The sequence below is a fragment of the Anthonomus grandis genome, unplaced genomic scaffold, assembly GCF_022605725.1.
Source record: "Anthonomus grandis grandis unplaced genomic scaffold, icAntGran1.3 ctg00000325.1, whole genome shotgun sequence".
NCBI lineage: Eukaryota > Metazoa > Arthropoda > Insecta > Coleoptera > Curculionidae > Anthonomus > Anthonomus grandis.
Window position 1 is genome coordinate 35,129 of NW_026088461.1, and position 18,635 is coordinate 53,763.

Genomic DNA, 18,635 nt, shown 5'->3' on the forward strand with positions numbered 1-18,635 from the left:
TATAACAAATTATGGTTCTTCGAAGCATGATACCCCAACAACTGGTCCTCTCTTTCCTTGGCAGGTAAACGTTAGCCTCCCCGACTCACCTAAATACACCTGATAGTTTTTGATTTTTTTTTTAATTACCTTATGCCTTTTCACAGACAAGACCTAAAGGTTCCAAACTGGTCCCCACGGACCAAAAGTATAGGAGCGAAGCGAGTATACTTGTTATATAGGAGCGTCTGCGACTATATTATGCACGCGAGCCCGGGCCCGAAAAATCGTGTTTTTTTGGAAATAAAAATTCATATCTTTGGCTGTATGGTTAGCGAAACGATGAAATTTGGCATAGGGTCTCTCAATACATTGAGAATGATGGATCCGTAAACGATTTTTTTTTCCGGTACCACCAAACGGAGCGGTACTGTCTCAAAGTCAAAAATTCGTAAAAAAACGGGTCAAATTCCTTTCAGACGCGAGAACTCAAATAAAAAGCCTTTAAAAGACTTTAAATTTTTAGGACATAAGGGTCGGTGGCGGCTTAAGAACTGTATACTTTTTGGGCCAGATCGGTATACAGGGTGAGTTATTATAAGCGAACAAAAGTGACTAAAAAAAAAATTCAAACTTCTCCAGAGGCTAAAAAAAAATGTTTATAAAAAAAGTGTTTCGGCGAAAAGACTTCATTTTATAAGAGATTTGACATACTTGGAGCTTTTTTTTGTAAAAAATTTATTTTACGAGTTCTAGCATTTTCAGTTTTTTGAGATTTCCCGCCAAACGATACTTATTTTGGGAAAAATTTTTTTTTCAAAAAATAACTTCATCTTTTACCTTTCATATGCCATATAACCGAAATTTTTGGGAATCATACAGGGCGAGCAATAATGAACTTTACCCATGAAGGTCCGACCCGAAAATCACATTTTATTTAATAACTTTTTAGTGGTGGCACCTGGACCATTTATATTCTCAGGGATTAAATACTATAATAACCCCATTATTTGTGTAAAATTACAATCTTCCAACATTAATAGGTTCTGAGCAATTCGAATTTTCGCGTTTAATTCATTTGCCACGTCCCTGTATATGGTGAAAAGATCAGACATCATCTAAAAGATCCGAAATTTTGTTTTACAACACATACTAAAATTTCAGGGTTCCAGCGATAGTACAAGTACCCGAAAAATGCGATTTTATGAAAAAAGTCCATTTTTTTGCGTTTTTGCAGGTAATTGGAGGTGTCAACCTAAACTCTGATGAAATGGCTGGTGGGAACAATACTTTGACGCATGGTGGATACAAATTTTTTGCTCGTGACAGGTGGCCGGGACTTGGTTTGGTTTTTTGTAAAATTATGAATGAAAATGAACCGGAAACGATCAGGGAAAGGAAGCACCGAATCAGAAAATGAATGGGCTTTCCGAATCTGTGCATATCAATAGGGGAAATTGTGTATTGCGGCCAGGAAAATTCGGCAAACATTTTGACGTCTTCGAAAAATGCCGTTTTTTTGAAATGTCAGTGGTTTTATACCGGGGTGAGACGAAATGAAATTTGCCCGATTATTTTATTAAAATTATTCGAATATATACACGGGTCAGTCGTAATGATCTATTTAATTTAAAATAAAAATTTAGATATTTTGTGAGTTTTATGCTATTTAGTTTATTATTAATATATGTTAATAATTCTTAAACATTGCTTTTGGGATATAAATAAAAATGTTTTGAAATTATTGATTTTTAAGGTTAGTCGAGTATCATAACTTTTTTGGTATTGGTGCGATTTGGTTGAAATTTGGTACCTAGTACCTATTTCGGATAAGATTAATAAATTTTTACAGATATTTGACATGACTATGTTTTAAGGTCACGTGACTATTGGTACTTTTTTGCTATGAGTCCGATTGGGTTCAAATTTGGTACTTGGGCTTTATTTAGGATGCAATTATTAATTTTTCACAGATATTTGACATTTGACTTCCGGGTCACGTGACTATTGTAACTTTTTTGCTATGAGTCCGATTGGGTTCAAATTTAATATTTATGCTTTATTTAGGATACAATTAATAAATTTTGACAGATAATTGACAAATTATATTTTAAAGTCACGTGACTCTCATAATTCTTTTGCTATTGATCCGATTGGGTTGAAATTTGGTATTTAGAGTTTTATTACGATGCCATTATTGAATTTTTACAAATTTTTAAAATATTGTGTTTTTAAGTCACGTGACTATCAAAATTTCTTTCGTATTCGCTCGATTTGATTGAAATTTCCTATTAGATTATATGTATATATTTATAGATAATATTTTGTATTACCCTATTGCTTTTATCTTAATTAGTTAAATTGTTTCTTAGATTTGCCTTTGAAAAAAAAATTAAAAAATCATCGGTTCAGTATGCTTTAAAGGAAACTTATCTTCTTTCATAATATTTTAGCATTATTATAGATTTTGAAAATTTTTGTCATTAAGCTTTTTCATTACTTTTTGAATGGTCTTTAGCCAGAAAAAAGAAATTTTGAATTTGGAGCATGTTTTGAAAAATTTTCATTTTGGGCCGGATTTTGTTTGAAAATCGATAAATGCAAATAAATAGGTTTTCTGTTCATTTTAGGGTCAAATCGATAATAACCTTTTTGAAAGGTATCCTGAAGTAGTACAAGATAGAAAAATAAAAAGTTGAAATTTTTCCATAGGGCTCTTGATAATTCGATATTTATGATTAATAGTTTTTTACAATTTTCTCCGATTCTGTGATAGCTAGAATCAATTCGTTTTAGTATTCGGATACCTCGTAATATTCCCGAAAACTTTTGTTTAAGACAAAAAGTTGTCAGAGTTATAGTTTATTAAGAAAAAAATAAAAACCGTTTTTTCGAAATTTTTCATGGCTATACCCCTTTCGATTTTGGAGCAAAAAAAATTTTTTTTTTCTTGGGTTTTTTTTACTGGAAATTGCCAACTTAGGACTTACATTATAATTTGTCGGTTATCATTTTAAGAAAAAAAAATTATACCGTGGGAAAAAACCAGTTTTCTTTTGTTTTTCCCACATTTTTACTAATAGCTCGGCTTCTATAGCTTCGATTCAATTCGTTGATGGTTTCTTTTATTTCTTATTCTCCTCCTGTCAATTCTTTTGATATTTTATTACTATTACATTTTAAAATAAAAAGAAAAAATAAAATAAATCGACGTAAAATCCTGTTTGTTCTATTTCAATAAATAGACCCTTATGGGAACTTCTCTCTGAATTTGGTATTTATGATTTAATTAAGATACAACTAATAAATTATGACAGATACTTAACTGACATTTGAGTTTCAGCCTAGGTCACGTGACTACCGTAACTTTTTTGCTATTGGTCCGATTCTGTTGTAATTTGGTATTCAGGCTTTATTTAGAATACAATTAATATACTTTCACAGATATTTGAAATATAAGACAGTATATTGACACACAACGCGACTATATAACAAATTATGGTTCTTTGAAGCATGATACCCCAACAACTGGTCCTCTCTTTCCTTGGCAGGTAGACGTTAGCCTCCCTGACTCACCTAAGTACACCTGATAATTTTTGATTGTTTTTTTAAATTCCCTTATGGCTTTTCACAGACAAGACCTAAAGGTTCCAAACTGGTCCCCACGGACCAAAAGTATAGGAGCGAAGCGACTATACTTGTTATATAGGAGCGTCTGCGACTATATTATGCACGCCACCTCGGGTCCGAAAAATCGTGTTTTTTTGCAAATAAAAATTCATATCTTTGGCTGTATGGCTAGCGAAACGATGAAATTTGGCATACGGTCTCTCAATACATTGGGAATGATGGATCCGTAAACGAATTTTTTTTCGGGTACCACCAAACGGAGCGGGTACTGTCTCAAAGTCAAAAATTCGTAAAAAAACGGGTCAAATTCCTTTCAGACGCGAGAACTCAAATAAAAAGCCTTTAAAAAACTTTAAATTTTTAGGACATAAGGGTCGGTGGGGGCTTAAGAACTGTATACTTTTTGGGCCAGATCGGTATACAGGGTGAGTTGTTATAAGCGAACAAAAGTGACTAAAAAAAAAATTCAAACTTCTCCAGAGGCAAAAAAAAAATTTTTATAAAAAAAGTGTTTCGGCGAAAAGACTTCGTTTTATAAGAGATTTAACATACTTAAAGCTTTTTTTTGTAAAAAATTTATTTTACGAGTTCTGGCATTTTCAGTTTTTTGGAATTTTCTGCCAAACGATACTTATTTTGGGAAAATTTTTTTTTTCAAAAAATAACTTCATCCTTTACCTTTCATATGCCATATAACCGAAATTTTCGTAAGCCATACAGGGCGAGCAATAATGAACTTTACCCATGAAGGTCCGACCTAAAAATCACATTTTATTTAATAACTTTTTAGTGGTGGCACCTGGACCATTTATATTCTCAGGGATTAAATACTTTAATAACCCCAGTATTTGTGTAAAATTACAATCTTCCAACTTTAATAGGTTCTGAGCAATTCGAATTTTCGCGTTTAATTCATTTGCGGCGTCCCTGTACATGGTGAAAAGATCAAACAACATCTAAAGGATCCGAAATTTTGTTTTACAACACATACTAAAATTTCAGGGTTCCAGCGATAGTACAAGTACCCGAAAAATGCGATTTTATGAAAAAAGTCCATTTTTTTGCGTTTTTGCAGGTAATTGGAGGTGTCAACCTAAACTCTGATGAAATGGCTGGTGGGAACAATACTTTGACGCATGGTGGATACAAATTTTTTGCTCGTGACAGGTGGCCGGGACTTGGTTGGGTTTTTTGTAAAATTATGAATGAAAATGAACCGGAAACGATCAGGGAAAGGAAGCACCGAATCAGAAAATGAATGGGCTTTCCGAATCTGTGCATATCAATTGGGGAAATTGTGTATTGCGGCCAGGAAAATTCGGCAAACATTTTGACGTCTTCGAAAAATGCCGTTTTTTTGAAATGTCAGTGTCTTTATACCGGGGTGAGACGAATTAAAATGTGCCCGATTATTTTATTAAAATCATTCGAATATATACACGGGTCAGTCGTAATGATCTACTTAATTCAAAATAAGAATTTAGATATTAGGTGAGTTTTTACTATTTAGTTTATTATTAATAAATGTTAACAATTCTTAAACATTGCTTTTGGGATATAAATAAAAATTTTTTGAAATTATTGATTTTTAAGGTTAGTCGAGTATCATAACTTTTTTGGTATTGGTGCGATTTGGTTGAAATTTGGTACCTAGTACCTATTTCGGATAAGATTAAGAAATTTTTACAGATATTTGACATGACTATGTTTTAAGGTCACGTGACTACCTTAACTTTCTTCCTATTTGTCCGATTTGATTGAAATTTTGTATGTGGGGTTTATTTAGGATGCAATTATTAATTTTTCACAGATATTTGACATTTGACTTCCGGGTCACGTGACTATTGTAACTTTTTTGCTATGAGTCCGATTGGGTTCAAATTTGGTATTTGGGCTTTATTTAGGATGCAATTATTAATTTTTGACAGATATTTGACATTTGACTTCCGGGTCACGTGACTATTGTAACTTTTTTGCTATGAGTCCGATTGGGTTTAAATTTGGTATTTATGCTTTATTTAGGACACAATCCATAAATTTTGACAGATAATTGACAAATTATATTTTAAAGTCACGTGACTTTCATAATTCTTTTGCTATTGATCCGATTGGGTTGAAATTTAGTATTTGGGCTTTATTTAGGATGCAAGTAATAAATTATGACAGAAATTTGACATATTGAATTTTAAAGTCACGTGACTTCCATAACTTTTTTGCTATTAATCCGATTGGGTTCAAATTTGGAATTTGGGGTTTATTTAGGATGCAATTATTGATTTCTTACAAAATTTTAAAATATTAAGTTCTAGGGTCACGTGACTATCAAAATTTCCTATTTGATTAAAATTTGCTATTAGATGATATGTATATATTTGTAGATAATATTTTGTATTACCCTATTCCTTTTATCTTAATTAGTTAAATTATTTCTTAAATTTGCTATTCAAAAAAAAAATTAAAAAATCATCTGTTCGAATACATAGGCTTTAAAGGAAACTTATCTTCTTTCATAATATTGTAGCATTATTATAGATTTTGAAAAATTTTGTCATTAAGCTTTTTCATTACTTTTTGAATGGTCTTTAGCCAGAAAAAAGAAATTTTGAATTTGGAGCATGTTTTGAAAAAATTTTCATTTTGGGCCGGATTTTGTTCGAAAATCGAAAAATGCAAAGAAATAGGTTTTCTGTTCATTTTAGAGTCAAATCGATAATAACCTTTTTGAAAGGTATCCTGAAGTAGTACAAGATAGAAAAATAAAAAGTTGAAATTTTTCCATAGGGCTCTTGATAATTCGATATTTATGATTAATAGTTTTTTACAATTTTCTCCGAATCTGTGATAGCTATAATCAATTAGTTTTAACATTTAAATACCTCGTAATATTCCCTAGAACTTTTGTTTAGGACAAAAAGTTGTCAGAGTTATAGTTTATTTATAAAAAAATAAAAACCATTTTTTCGCAATTTTTCATGGCTATACCCCTTTTGATTTTGGAGCAAAAAAAAAATTTTTTTTTTTGGGGTTTTTTTACTGGAAATTGCCAACTTAGGGCTTACATTATAATTTGTCAGTTATCATTTTAAGAAAAAAAAATTATACCGTGAGAAAAAACCAGTTTTCTTTTGTTTTTCCCACATTTTTACTTATATCTCGGCTTCTATAGCTTCGATTCAATTCGTTGATGGTTTCTTTTATTTCTAATTCTCCTCCTGTCAATTCTTTTGATATTTTATAACTATTACATTTTAAAATAAAAAGAAAAATTAAAACAAATCAACGTAAAATCCTGTTTGTTCTATTTCAATAAATAGACCCTTATGGGAACTTCTCTCTGAATTTGCTAATAAATTATGACAGATAACTGACATTTGAGTTTCAGCCCAGGTCACGTGACTACCGTAACTTTTTTGCTATTGGTCCGATTCTGTTGTAATTTGGTATTCAGGCTTTATTTAGGATACAATTAATATATTTTAACAGATATTTGAAATATAAGACAGTATATTGACACACAACGCGACTATATAACAAATTATGGTTCTTTGAAGCATGATACCCCAACCACTGGTCATCTCTTTCCTTGGCATATAAACGTTGGTACAGCTGATAATTTTTGTTTTTTTTTTAAGAATTCCTTTATAGCCCTTCACAGACAAGACCTAAAGGTTCCAAACTGGTCCCCACGGACCAAAAGTATAGGAGCGAAGCGACTATACTTGTTATATAGGAGCGTCTGCGACTATATTAAGCACGCCACCTCGGGTCCGAAAAATCGTGTTTTTTTGGAAATAAAAATTCATATCTTTGGCTGTATGGCTAGCGAAACGATGAAATTTGGCATAGGGTCTCTCAATACATTGAGAATGATGGATCCGTAAACAATTTTTTTTTCCGGTACCACCAAACGGAGCGGTACTGTCTCAAAGTCAAAAATTCGTAAAAAAATGGGTCAAATTCCTTTCAGACGCGAGAACTCAAATAAAAAGCCTTTAAAAGACTTTAAATTTTTAGGACATGAGGGTCGGTGGGGGCTTAAGAACTGTATACTTTTTGGGCCAGATCGGTATACAGGGTGAGTTGTTATAAGCGAACAAAAGTGACTAAAAAAAAAATTCAAACTTCTCCAGAGGCTAAAAAAAAATTTTTATAAAAAAAGTGTTTCGGCGAAAAGACTTCGTTTTATAAGAGATTTAACATACTTGGAGCTTTTTTTTGTAAAAAATTTATTTTACGAGTTCTGGCATTTTCAGTTTTTTGGAATTTTCTGCCAAACGATACTTATTTTGGGAAAATTTTTTTTTTCAAAAAATAACTTCATCCTTTACCTTTCATATGCCATATAACCGAAATTTTCGTAAGCCATACAGGGCGAGCAATAATGAACTTTACCCATGAAGGTCCGACCTAAAAATCACATTTTATTTAATAACTTTTTAGTGGTGGCACCTGGACCATTTATATTCTCAGGGATTAAATACTTTAATAACCCCAGTATTTGTGTAAAATTACAATCTTCCAACTTGAATAGGTTCTGAGCAATTCGAATTTTCGCGTTTAATTCATTTGCGGCGTCCCTGTACATGGTGAAAAGATCAAACAACATCTAAAGGATCCGAAATTTTGTTTTACAACACATACTAAAATTTCAGGGTTCCAGCGATAGTACAAGTACCCGAAAAATGCGATTTTATGAAAAAAGTCCATTTTTTTGCGTTTTTGCAGGTAATTGGAGGTGTCAACCTAAACTCTGATGAAATGGCTGGTGGGAACAATACTTTGACGCATGGTGGATACAAATTTTTTGCTCGTGACAGGTGGCCGGGACTTGGTTGGGTTTTTTGTAAAATTATGAATGAAAATGAACCGGAAACGATCAGGGAAAGGAAGCACCGAATCAGAAAATGAATGGGCTTTCCGAATCTGTGCATATCAATTGGGGAAATTGTGTATTGCGGCCAGGAAAATTCGGCAAACATTTTGACGTCTTCGAAAAATGCCGTTTTTTTGAAATGTCAGTGGTTTTATACCGGGGTGAGACGAAATGAAATTTGCCCTATTATTTTATTAAAATTATTCGAATATATACACGGGTCAGTCGTAATGATCTATTTAATTTAAAATAAGAATTTAGATATTTGGTGAGTTTTTACTATTTAATTTATTATTAATAAATGTTAACAATTCTTAAACATTGCTTTTGAGATATAAATAAAAATTTTTTGAAATTATTGATTTTTAAGGTTAGTCGAGTATCATAACTTTTTTGCTATTGGTGCGATTTGGTTGAAATTTGGTACCTAGTACCTATTTCCGATAAGATTAAGAAATTTTAACAGATATTTGACATGACTATGTTTTAAGGTCACGTGACTGCCTTAACTTTCTTCCTATTTGTCCGATTTGATTGAAATTTTGTATTTGGGGTTTATTTAGGATGCAATTATTAATTTTTGACAGATATTTGACATTTGACTTCCAGGTCACGTGACTATTGTAACTTTTTTGCTATTGGTCTGATTGGGTTCAAATTTGGTATTTGGGCTTTATTTAGGATGCAATTATTAATTTTTGACAGATTTTTGACATTTCACTTCCGGGTCACGTGACTATTGTAACTTTTTTGCTATCAGTCCGATTGGGTTCAAATTTGGTATTTATGCTTTATTTAGGATACAATTAATAAATTTTGACAGATAATTGACATATTGAATTTTAAAGTCACGTGACTTTCATAATTCTTTTGCTATTGATCCGATTGGGTTGAAATTTAGTATTTGGGCTTTATTTAGGATGCAAGTAATAAATTTTGCCAGAAATTTGACATATTGAATTTTAAAGTCACGTGACTTCCATAACTTTTTTGCTATTGATCCGATTGGGTTCAAATTTGGAATTTGGAGTTTATTTAGGATGCAATTGTTGATTTTTTACAAAATTTTAAAATATTGAGTTCTAGGGTCACGTGACTATCAAAATTTCCTATTTGATTGAAAAATGCTATTAGATGATATGTATATATTTGTAGATAATATTTTGTATTACCCTATTCCTTTTATCTTAATTAGTTAAATTATTTCTTAAATTTCCCTTTAAAAAAAAATTAAAAAATCATCGGTTCGAATACATAGGCTTTAAAGGGAACTTATCTTCTTTCCTAATATTGTAGCATTATTATAGGTTTTGAAAAATTTTGTTATTAAGCTTTTTCATTACTTTTTGAATGGTCTTTAGCCAGAAAAAACAAATTTTAAATTTGGAGCATGTTTTGAAAAAAATTTAATTTTGGGCCCGATTTTGTTCGAAAACCGATAAATGCAAATAAATAGGTTTTCCGTTCATTTTAGAGTCAAATTGGTAATAATCTTTTTTAAAGATACTTTGATGTAGTACAGGATAGAAAAATAAAAAATTGAAATTTTTCCATAGGGCTCTTGATAATTTGATATTTATGATTAATAGTTTTTTACAATTTTCTCCGAATCTGTGATAGCTATAATCAATTAGTTTTAACATTCGAATACCTCGTAACATTCCCTAGAACTTTTGTTTAAGGCAAAAAGTTGTCAGAGTTATAGTTTATTTAGAAAAAAATAAAAACCGTTTTTTTGACATTTTTCATGGCTGTACCCCTTTCGATTTTCGACCAAAAAAAAAATTTTTTTTTCTTGGGTTTTTTTAGTGAAAATTACCAGTTTAGGGCTAAAACTAAAATTTGTCATAAATTATTTTAAGAAAAAAAAATGATACCGTGGGAAAAAACCAGTTTTCTTTTGTTTTTCCCACATTTTTACTAATATCTCGGCTTCTATAGCTTCGATTCAATTCGTTGATGGTTTCTTTTATTTCTTATTCTCCTCCTGTCAATTCTTTTGATATTTTATTACTATTATATTTCAAAACAAAAAGGAAAATTAAAACAAATCGACGTAAAATCCCTATTTGTTCTATTTAAATAAATAGACCCTTATGGGAACTTCTCTCTGAATTTGGTATTTATGGTTTATTTAGGATACAACTAATAAATTATAACAGATAACTGACATTTAAGTTTCAGCCTAGGTCACGTGACTACCGTAACTTTTTTGCTATTGGTCCGATTCTGTTCGAATTTGGTATTCAGGCTTTATTTAGAATACAATTAATATACTTTCACAGATATTTGAAATATAAGACAGTATATTGACACACAACGCGACTATATAACAAATTATGGTTCTTTGAAGCATGATACCCCAACAACTGGTCCTCTCTTTCCTTGGCAGGTAGACGTTAGCCTCCCTGACTCACCTAAGTACACCTGATAATTTTTGATTGTTTTTTTAAATTCCCTTATGGCTTTTCACAGACAAGACCTAAAGGTTCCAAACTGGTCCCCACGGACCAAAAGTATAGGAGCGAAGCGACTATACTTGTTATATAGGAGCGTCTGCGACTATATTATGCACGCGAGCCCGGGCCCGAAAAATCGTGTTTTTTTGGAAATAAAAATTCATATCTTTGGCTGTATGGTTAGCGAAACGATGAAATTTGGCATAGGGTCTCTCAATACATTGAGAATAATGGATCCGTAAACGATTTTTTTTTCCGGTACCACCAAACGGAGCGGTACTGTCTCAAAGTCAAAAATTCGTAAAAAAATGGGTCAAATTCCTTTCAGACGCGAGAACTCAAATAAAAAGCCTTTAAGAGACTTTAAATTTTTAGGACATGAGGGTCGGTGGGGGCTTAAGAACTGTATACTTTTTGGGCCCGATCGGTATACAGGGTGAGTTGTTATAAGCGAACAAAAGTGACTAAAAAAAAAATTCAAACTTCTCCAGAGGCTAAAAAAAAATTTTTATAAAAAAAGTGTTTCGGCGAAAAGACTTCATTTTATAAGAGATTTAACATACTTGGAGCTTTTTTTTGTAAAAAATTTATTTTACGAGTTCTGGCATTTTTAGTTTTTTGGGATTTTCCGCCAAACGATACTTATTTTGGGAAAATTTTTTTTTTCAAAAAATAACTTCATCTTTTACCTTTTATATGCCATATAACCGAAATTTTTGGGAACCATACAGGGCGAGCAATAATGAACTTTACCCATGAAGGTCCGACCTGAAAATCACTTTTTATTTAATAACTTTTCAGTGGTAGCACCTGGACCATTTATATTCTCAGGGATTAAATACTTTAATAACCCCATTATTTGTGTAAAATTACAATCTTCCAACTTTAATAGGTTCTGAGCAATTTGAATTTTCGCGTTTAATTCATTTGTCACGTCCCTGTACATGGTGAAAAGATCAAACAACATCTAACGGATCCGAAATTTTGTTTTACAATACATACTAAAATTTCAAGGTTCCAGCGATAGTACAAGTACCCGAAAAATGCGATTTTATGAAAAAAGTCCATTTTTTTGCGTTTTTGCAGGTAATTGGAGGTGTCAACCTAAACTCTGATGAAATGGCTGGTGGGAACAATACTTTGACGCATGGTGGATACAAATTTTTTGCTCGTGACAGGTGGCCGAGACTTGGTTGGGTTTTTTGTAAAATTATGAATGAAAATGAACCGGAAACGATCAGGGAAAGGAAGCACCGAATCAGAAAATGAATGGGCTTTCCGAATCTGTGCATATCAATTGGGGAAATTGTGTATTGCGGCCAGGAAAATTCGGCAAACATTTTGACGTCTTCGAAAAATGCCGTTTTTTTGAAATGTCAGTGTCTTTATACCGGGGTGAGACGAAATGAAATTTGCCCGATTATTTTATTAAAATTATTCGAATATATACACGGGTCAGTCGTAATGATCTACTTAATTTAAAATAAAAATTTCGATATTAGGTGAGTTTTTACTATTTAGTTTATTATTAATAAATGTTAACAATTCTTAAACATTGCTTTTGGGTTATAAATAAAAATTTTTTGAAATTATTGATTTTTAAGGTTAGTCGAGTATCATAACTTTTTTGGTATTGGTGCGATTTGGTTGAAATTTGGTACCTAGTACCTATTTCGGATAAGATTAATAAATTTTTACAGATATTTGACATGACTATGTTTTAAGGTCACGTGACTACCTTAACTTTTTTCCTATTTGTCCGATTTGACTGAAATTTGGTATTTGGGGTTTATTTAGGGTGCAATTATTAATTTTGGACTAATATTTGACATTTGACTTCCAGGTCACGTGACTATTGTAACTTTTTTGCTATTGGTCTGATTAGGTTCAAATTTGGTATTTGGGCTTTATTTAGGATGCAATTATTAATTTTTGACAGATATTTGACATTTGACTTCCGGGTCACGTGACTATTGTAACTTTTTTGCTATGAGTCCGATTGGGTTCAAATTTGGTATTTATGCTTTATTTAGGATACAATTAATAAATTTTAACAGATAATTGACAAATTATATTTTAAAGTCACGTGACTTTCATAATTCTTTTGCTATTGATCCGATTGGGTTGAAATTTAGTATTTGAGCTTTATTTAGGATGCCAGTAATACATTTTGACAGAAATTTGACATATTGAATTTTAAAGTCACGTGACTTCCATAACTTTTTTGCTATTGATCCGATTGGGTTCAAATTTGGAATTTGGGGTTTATTTAGGATGCAATTGTTGATTTCTTACAAAATTTTAAAATATTGAGTTCTAGGGTCACGTGACTATCAAAATTTCCTATTTGATTGAAATTGGCTATTAAATGATATGTATATATTTGTAGATAATATTTTGTATGATTCTATTCCTTTTATCTTATTTTGTTAAATTATTTCTTAAATTTGCCTTTAAAAAAAAAATTAAGAAATCATCGGTTCGAATACATAGGCTTTAAAGGGAACTTATGTTCTCTCGTAATATTGTGGCATTATTATAGATTTTTAAAAATGTTGTCATAAAGCTTTTTTATTACTTTTTGAGTGGTCTTTAGCCAGAAAAAAGAAATTTTGAATTTGGAGCATGTTTTGAAAAAATTTTCATTTTGGGCCCGATTTTGTTCGAAAATCGATAAATGCAAATAAATAGGTTTTCTGTTCATTTTAGAGTCAAATCGATAATAACCTTTTTGAAAGGTATCCTGAAGTAGTACAAGATAGAAAAATAAAAAATTGAAATTTTTCCATAGGGCTCTTGATAATTCGATATTTATGATTTATAGTTGTTTACAATTTTCTCCGAATCTGTGATAGCTATAATCAATTAGTTTTAACATTCGAATACCTCGTAACATTCCCTAGAACTTTTGCTTAATACAAAAAGTTGTCAGAGTTATAGTTTATTTAGAAAAAAATAAAAATCATTTTTTCACAATTTTTCATGGCTATACCCCTTTCGATTTTCGACCAAAAAAAAATTTTTTTTTTCTTGGGTTTTTTTTTACTTGAAATTGCCAACTTAGGGCTTACATTATAATTTGTCAATAATTATTTTAAGAAAAAAAAATGATACCGTGGGAAAAAACCAGTTTTCTTTTGTTTTTCCCACATTTTTTCTAATATCTCGGCTTCTATAGCTTCGATTCAATTTGTTGATGGTTTCTTTTATTTCTTATTCTTCTCCTGTCAATTCTTTTGATATTTTATTACTATTACTTTTCAAAATAAAAAGAAAAATTAAAACAAATCGACGTAAAATCCCGTTTGTTCTATTTCAAGAAATAGACCCTTATGGGAACTTCTCTCTGAATTTAGTATTTATGGTTTATTTAGGATACAACTAATAAATTATGACAGATAACTGACATTTAAGTTTCAGCCTAGGTCACGTGACTACCGTAACTTTTTTGCTATTGGTCCGATTCTGTTCGAATTTGGTATTCAGGCTTTATTTAGAATACAATTAATATACTTTCACAGATATTTGAAATATAAGACAGTATATTGACACACAACGCGACTATATAACAAATTATGGTTCTTTGAAGCATGATACCCCAACAACTGGTCCTCTCTTTCCTTGGCAGATAAACGTTAGCCTCACCTAAGTACACCTGATAATTTGCGATTTTTTTAAGAAATCCTCTAAGGCCCATCACTGACAAGACCTAAAGGTTCCAAACTGGTCCCCACGGACCAAAAGTATAGGAGCGAAGCGACTATACTTGTTATATAGGAGCGTCTGCGACTATATTATGCACGCGAGCCCGGGCCCGAAAAATCGTGTTTTTTTGGAAATAAAAATTTATATCTTTGGCTGTATGGCTAGCGAAACGATGAAATTTGGCATAGGGCCTCTCAATACATTGGGAATGATGGATCCGTAAACGATTTTTTTTTCCGGTACCACCAAACGGAGCGGTACTGTCTCAAAGTCAAAAATTCGTAAAAAAATGGGTCAAATTCCTTTCAGACGCGAGAACTCAAATAAAAAGCCTTTAAGAGACTTTAAATTTTTAGGACATGAGGGTCGGTGGGGGCTTAAGAACTGTATACTTTTTGGGCCAGATCGGTATACAGGGTGAGTTGTTATAAGCGAACAAAAGTGACTAAAAAAAAAATTCAAACTTCTCCAGAGGCTAAAAAAAAATTTTTATAAAAAAAGTGTTTCGGCGAAAAGACTTCGTTTTATAAGAGATTTAACATACTTGGAGCTTTTTTTTGTAAAAAATTTATTTTACGAGTTCTGGCATTTTCAGTTTTTTGGAATTTTCTGCCAAACGATACTTATTTTGGGAAAATTTTTTTTTTCAAAAAATAACTTCATCCTTTACCTTTCATATGCTATATAACCGAAATTTTCGTAAGCCATACAGGGCGAGCAATAATGAACTTTACCCATGAAGGTCCGACCTAAAAATCACATTTTATTTAATAACTTTTTAGTGGTGGCACCTGGACCATTTATATTCTCAGGGATTAAATACTTTAATAACCCCAGTATTTGTGTAAAATTACAATCTTCCAACTTTAATAGGTTCTGAGCAATTCGAATTTTCGCGTTTAATTCATTTGCGGCGTCCCTGTACATGGTGAAAAGATCAAACAACATCTAAAGGATCCGAAATTTTGTTTTACAACACATACTAAAATTTCAGGGTTCCAGCGATAGTACAAGTACCCGAAAAATGCGATTTTATGAAAAAAGTCCATTTTTTTGCGTTTTTGCAGGTAATTGGAGGTGTCAACCTAAACTCTGATGAAATGGCTGGTGGGAACAATACTTTGACGCATGGTGGATACAAATTTTTTGCTCGTGACAGGTGGCCGGGACTTGGTTGGGTTTTTTGTAAAATTATGAATGAAAATGAACCGGAAACGATCAGGGAAAGGAAGCACCGAATCAGAAAATGAATGGGCTTTCCGAATCTGTGCATATCAATTGGGGAAATTGTGTATTGCGGCCAGGAAAATTCGGCAAACATTTTGACGTCTTCGAAAAATGCCGTTTTTTTGAAATGTCAGTGTCTTTATACCGGGGTGAGACGAAATGAAATTTGCCCGATTATTTTATTAAAATTATTCGAATATATACACGGGTCAGTCGTAATGATCTATTTAATTTAAAATAAAAATTTAGATATTAGGTGAGTTTTTACTATTTAGTTTATTATTAATAAATGTTAACAATTCTTAAACATTGCTTTTGGGTTATAAATAAAAATTTTTTGAAATTTTTGAATTTTAAGGTTAGTCGACTATCATAACTTTTTTGGTATTGGTGCGATTTGGTTGAAATTTGGTACCTAGTACCTATTTCGGATAAGATTAATAAATTTTTACAGATATTTGACATGACTATGTTTTAAGGTCACGTGACTACCTTAACTTTCTTCCTATTTGTCCGATTTGCTTGAAATTTGGTATTTGGGGTTTATTTAGGATGCAATTATTAATTTTTGACAGATATTTGACATTTGACTTCCAGGTCACGTGACTATTGGTACTTTTTTGCTATTGGTCTGATTGGGTTCAAATTTGGTATTTGGGCTTTATTTAGGATGCAATTATTAATTTTTGACAGATATTTGACATTTGACTTCCGGGTCACGTGACTATTGTAACTTTTTTGCTATGAGTCCGATTGGGTTCAAATTTGGTATTTATGCTTTATTTAGGATACAATTAATAAATTTTAACAGATAATTGACATATTGAATGTTAAAGTCACGTGACTTCCATAACTTATTTGCTATTGTTCCGATTGGGTTGAAATTTAGTATTTAGGCTTTATATAGGATGCAAGTAATAAATTTTGACAGAAATTTGACATGTTGAATTTTTTAAGTCACGTGACTTCCATAACTTTTTTGCTATTGATCCGATTGGGTTCAAATTTGGAATTTGGGGTTTATTTAGGATGAAATTGTTGATTTTTTACAAAATTTTAAAATATTGAGTTCTAGGGTCACGTGACTATCAAAATTTTCTATTTGATTGAAATTTGCTATTAGATGATATGTATATATTTGTAGATAATATTTTGTATTACCCTATTTCTTTTATCTTAATTAGTTAAATTATTTCTTAAATTTACCTTTCAAAAAAAAATAAAAAAATCATCGGTTCGAATACATGGGCTTTAAAGGGAACTTATCTTCTTTCATAATATTGTAGCATTATTATAGATTTTGAAAAATTTTGTCATAAAGCTTTTTTATTACCTTTTGAATGGTCTTTAACCAGAAAAAAGAAATTTTGAATTTGGAGCATGTTTTGAAAAAATGTTCATTTTGGGCCGGATTTTGTTCGAAAATTGATAAATGCAAATAAATAAGTTTTCTGTTCATTTTGGAGTCAAATCGATAATAATCTTTTTGAAAGGTATCCTGAAGTAGTACAAGATAGAAAAATAAAAAATTGAAATTTTTCCATAGGGCTCTTGATATCTTGATATTTATGATTAATAGTTTTTTACAATTTTCTCCGAATCTGTGATAGCTATAATCAATTAGTTTTAACATTCAAATACCTCGTAACATTCCCTAGAACTTTTGTTTAAGACAAAAATTTGTCAGAGTTATAGTTTATTTAGAAAAAAATAAAAACCATTTTTTCGCAATTTTTCATGGCTATACCCCTTTCGATTTTGGAGCAAAAAAAATTTTTTTTTTCTTGGGTTTTTTTTTCTGGAAATTGCCAACTTAGGACTTACATTATAATTTGTCGGTCATCATTTTAAGAAAAATAAATTATACCGTGTGAAAAAACCAGTTTCCTTTTGTTTTTCCCACATTTTTACTAATATCTCGACTTCTAAAGCTTCGATTCAATTCGTTGATGGTTTCTTTTATTTCTCATTCTCCTCCTGTCAATTCTTTTGATATTTTATTACTATTACTTTTCAAAATAAAAAGAAAAATTAAAACAAATCGACGTAAAATCCCGTTTGTTCTATTTCAATAAATAGACCCTTATGGGAACTTCTCTCTAATTTTGGTATTTATGGTTTATTTAGGATACAACTAATAAATTATGACAGATAACTGACATTTGAGTTTCAGCTAAGGTCACGTGACTACCGTAACTTTTTTGCTATTGGTCCGATTCTGTTGGAATTTGGTACTCAGCCTTAATTTAGAATACAATTAATATATTTTGACAGATATTTGAAATATAAGACAGTATATCGACACACAACGCGACTATATAACAAATTATGGTTCTTTGAAGCATGATACCCCAACCACTGGTCATCTCTTTCCTTGGCATATAAACGTTGGTACACCTGATAATTTTTGTTTTGTTTTAAGAAATCCTCTAAGGCCCATCACTGACAGGACTTAGAGGTTCCAAACTGGTCCCCACGGACCAAAAGTATAGGAGCGAAGCGACTATACTTGTTATATAGGAGCGTCTGCGACTATATTATGCACGCGAGCCCGGGCCCGAAAAATCGTGTTTTTTTGGAAATAAAAATTTATATCTTTGGCTGTATGGCTAGCGGAACGATGAAATTTGGCATAGGGCCTCTCAATACATTGGGAATGATGGATCCGTAAACGAATTTTTTTTCGGGTACCACCAAACGGAGTGGTACTTTCTCAAAATCAAAAATTCGTAAAAAAATGGGTCAAATTCCTTTCAGACGCG

General features: G+C 31.5%; 1 long non-coding RNA gene across 2 annotated transcripts in view; it reads right to left on the reverse strand.

Annotated features, from left to right (window-relative positions):
* The window catches only part of LOC126749569 (uncharacterized), a 64,708-nt gene that overhangs the window by 29,925 nt on the left and 16,148 nt on the right, over positions 1-18,635 (reverse strand). Inside the window, exons 3-4 of one of the 2 annotated variants that reach the window (XR_007665142.1) lie at positions 14,651-15,316; positions 3,556-3,620 (exon numbers count right to left, since the gene is read on the reverse strand). This is a non-coding gene — a long non-coding RNA (uncharacterized LOC126749569). Of the gene's footprint in view, positions 1-3,555; positions 3,621-6,640; positions 7,272-14,650; positions 15,317-18,635 lie in introns of those variants that run through there. The other variant, XR_007665143.1, reaches the window with a different exon arrangement.